Genomic DNA, 4,560 nt, shown 5'->3' with positions numbered 1-4,560 from the left:
GGAAGTCGGACTAGATGACCTTTGGAGGTCCCTTCCGGCCTGGGCAATTCTATGATTCTATGATTCAAAGTATCACAGCAGCATCAGCAGCTCCCCTACTCCAGACCAGTGGTCCTGGAGCAGAAGAGAGGTGGTTGCACCGTAAAGCAGCAAAGGCTGTGCTTCCCACTAGGTGCCTTCCCGCCCTTCCCTCCAGCACGCAAGCAAAAAGCGCTCATGCTGGAAGAGATGCTTTCTAGGGTTGCAGTCTTCCCCTGCAATACATCTTGATCTCAAAATATGATATTGCTGAGGAAAGACATATAACCCAAGGAGGTGTGCCCTCACAGTACAAGCCAGTGCCTGCAGCTGCACAAACCAAACAAGATGAAAATAACAACGGCTACAGAAAGCTTTCTGATTTCCCGAGCAACTCAGGACAAAGACTCAAGGCTGCTGCAACTCTCATCTCTCATTAATCTTAAAAACAAGAGATTGTTTTCAAACTTAAAATATGTGTGAATAATTCATTAATCACTGTTAAAAAATACAATACCCAAGGAATAGGGCTCTGTCAGCTTAGCCATGCTGAACAGGACCTAATGGTACTGTTTCAGCAAGAGGCATCCTCAGACCCTGCTGACTAATGTGACTTTGTGGCACTTCAGGTTCTCTGCAATGGGTCCTGTTTGGTTCCATGAATCTAGACTGACAGGGCATTTATCTCAGTTTGCTCACCACAAAAAGACTAAACTACTTGTAAGATCACTCCATGCTGTGACAAATGAGCATGGAAGAATGCAAAACAGAAGTTATGCCTTTGTAAAGACTGCTCATAAATCAGAAGGTAGGTTCTCCCTCCCCCATTAAATCTTGGTATCCATTTTTTATCTTCCTTCCAGATGAAATAAAATAGCCAGAGAAATAAAACATGGCCAAGTCCTGGAATGGTTAATATATGGATGCAGGTTCAGTTTGCAGATGAACTGCCCCAAGACTCTTTATAATCACGTTTAACAGTGACCCCTGGTGTTGTTCGGCAGCATCTTTGCTTTTTTGCTGGGTGTTAGGCAAAGAATATCAAATAAACCAGAGTAAAATAAACCTGCCTTTATACTGCACGACCGTATCAATGCTCAACCTTGCAAGGTTAAAAATCCAACCTAGAGAGCAATAATATGTTGCTGTGTATTGGTTACCCATTTCTCATTAGCCTTAGTATTATAAAGACCAGGTTTCCAATGTCTGGCTGAGGATTGAAGGATTATTTCACAGTTTACCAAAAATAAAAACCACCAAAAAAACCCATCCACAAAAACTTCCATTGGCACATATTATGGAGAGCTAGATGACAAATTTGTTGACCGCATTTTATTTTAACAACATGTCACTAAGGAATTCTCTTCCTTTTGCAGTCAAGCCTATTGTTACAATGTGATTAATATTAGGTCTTTTTATTCATGTTTACATTATTAACATAGTGCAAAAAGTCACGGCATAATACCTATTTTGGCAATAGTCAGGATCTACATTTGAGGATTTTAAAAGATATTAAATGCTGGCTAGCTATTTCTGATGAGAGCCATGTAGGACTGCCAAAAAGGAAGAGACTGAGCCATATCTAAAGACTGGAGGAGGAAAATAAAAGGCAAGGAGAGGGGAATCTGGAAATAAGTAAAACAGAAACTCCAGGTATAATGGCTGCATGAGGAAATATACTTAGAAAAATGAAGCTAGAGAATGCAGTGAACTTTATGACATTTTTGTGATCCATGGGAAACCTTGAAGACAGAATGGGTGCAGGTCTCCAGTCACTAAAATTACCTCTGCAAACTCAGACTAAACGATATGTAGCCATAATCATATGTGAACTGTCTAGTTTGACTTGACATCAGCAAACCCTAAATAAATAAAGGAATGAAAAAAACACTTTAAAAAGAGAAAAAAAATACCAAAACAAGACCAGTTCTACTGTGTATTTTACTTTGGTACCTATGTAGCAATTTGGATCAATAGAAGAGTTAATGATATGAAACATTTCAAAAAAATCACTACCTAATACATATCTTCCCACATTTATTAGACCTACACTAGAAAATAAGCGACAAATGCCATCCTGCTTTAAAACAAGCAAAAATGCCCAAAAGAAAAGAAAAAAGGGAGAGAATATGCAATAATGGTTATGAAAAAGAAAAGTGTCCTTGTTGGGATAGAGTTAATTTTCTTCCTAGTAGCTGCTGTGTTTTGGATTTAGTATGAGAATAATGTTGATAGCACATACTGTTTTAGCTGTTGTTTAGCTTAAGTAATTTTTATAAAAAATTGAAGGACTTTTTCAGCTTCCCGTAGAAGCTGAGAGGGAGCACAGACAGGACAAGCTGCCCAAAGGGATATTCCATACCATAGATGTCATGCTCAGTATAGAAATTGGGGTTGGCCAGGGGGCAGGGATCCATGATCTGTGCTTGGGATGGGATGGGCTGGGCAATGGATCATCAGGTGGTGAGAGCAATTGCATTGCATCATTTTATATTGTATATTATTTTACTATTAGTATTATTATTTTCTCTGCCATTACTGTGCTATTAAACTGTCTTTATCTCAACCCACGGGGGGGTCCCCCCCTTTTCTCTTTTTCTCTCTCTTCTCCCTACCCTATGGGGGGTGGGTGTGTGAGTGAATGAGTGAGTGAGTGAACACTTCACGGTCCTTTAAAACACGACAGTGTTTTCCCTCTGCAGCTAACTACTGGAAACTCAAAACACCTCTCAATCTCCCAATGTCATTTTCCACTTAGAAAAAGGATCAATTTGTAAGTTTTCAGTTTTCTAAAAGACAGAAGAACTTTACACACACAAACCCATCCTCCAATTCGGGTCTTGTACAGTAACACTAGAGGGCAGGAGAGCAGCTTTTTAGACCAAAGTCTTGCAATTTCAAAGGTTCATCTGGCTAAAGGTGTGCCAAGGAACCCCTCTTTTGTAAGGGAATACAATGGAAATAAGTTACTTCTGTTTTATAGACTGCTCACCACTGCTAAAAGTACCATGATTTTTATTCCCACATCCTAGGATAAGCAAGGCACGGCAAATTGGGGCTGAAGAAATTAGTTCGCAAAAAGAAATACCCTTTCACTAACACTCTTTACTTTTAAGCATAAGTCAGCATCCCTCCAACCATCTCTTCTACTTATGTAATCTTTACTGGCAGATTTAGTTTATGTTTCATTAGGCTTCTCCTCTTTCTGAAAGGAATTTTATACAGTTTTTGATCTACTATAGTCATTGTAAAGAGTTCTTCAGATTCACTGGACTTCCTTTCCCATCCGTGTGGTGAGGACCATCAGAGTGTGCTCTCACAACTAATTTCCTTGATACAGATAGTCAAGATCAACAGCCTCTCCTGGGCCAAAAGCATCTCTGACTGTTGTACAAGAGAGGTGTGATCTTATTTAGCTTCAGTGAGAATTAATATCTTTGACCAAACATAGTATTTCACAGAATCACAGACTGGTTGAAGTTAGCAGCCACCTCTGGAGATCATCTGGTCCAACCCCCCTGCTCAAGCAGGGCCACTGAGAGCTGGTTGCCCAAAATCATGTCCACACAGCTTTTGACTATCTCCAAGGCTGGAGACTCTACAACCTCCCTGGGCAACCTGTGCGAGTTCTAGGTCACCCTTTAAGTAAAAAAGTGCTCCCTGATGTTCAGACGGACCCTCCTGTGTGTCAGGTTGTGTCCGCTGCCTCTGGTCCTGTCACGAGGCACCAGTGACCACAATATTTATTTATTTCTAAGATGGAGAGACATGCATAGCTATTTATTATGTCAGGGCATTTTTAAATCTGCAAGTTGACACTAAAATAAAGAAACCAAAACCAGTTTGGAATCTCAGGTTTGGAATTTATGCAGTAGTCAGTGCTATCTTAAAATGGGAGTGCATAAGGCACACCTGAACAAATCACAGGCTCAATAGTCTGTCACAAGAAAAAGCATGCTCAATTCTCACTCCCACACGACCCAAGTGTCTAGGGATGCAAAATGAAGAGGGGATTCACACCATGAGCACAAATCTGTCAAAATGCAAATGTGATTATGCAAAATGCCAAATGCACCTGCAAGAACAGTTGTTGCGATCTATCTAATATTTAGATAACACGTGAGTTTTTGTCTACTTGTCGTGGGAACTTGTTCTTTTTTTTTTCTGAAAAGTTTCCATGAAATGGTGAAGTGCTTCTCTGACATGCAGGATGGTATATAGTATAAGGACTGCCAAGAGATTAAAGCAGCTTATTATTTTGGAAGCTAAATAAATAAATAAATAAAACCAAATCCTGGCAAGAGATTCAAGGGATTAAGTTTAGTGTCTCAGTAGACTTGCTGATAAGTCACAAATACTGTTTTCATCCTCTGAAGTGAAATTCTCATGCATTTCCACAGAACAACAAAACCATACAAGAAAATGGAATCTGCATATACTGTTATTATCATGTCTTTGAAAAACCTGTAAGCTTCAGAGCAACAGTAAGAGTTAAAAGATGGCGTTCAGACGCTAATGACAGTGACAATAATAAGCGGGGGG

This window comes from Calidris pugnax, unplaced genomic scaffold (genome assembly GCF_001431845.1).
Source record: "Calidris pugnax isolate Ruff unplaced genomic scaffold, ASM143184v1 scaffold69, whole genome shotgun sequence".
Lineage (NCBI taxonomy): Eukaryota > Metazoa > Chordata > Aves > Charadriiformes > Scolopacidae > Calidris > Calidris pugnax.
Note: the sequence above shows the minus strand (reverse complement) of the source record.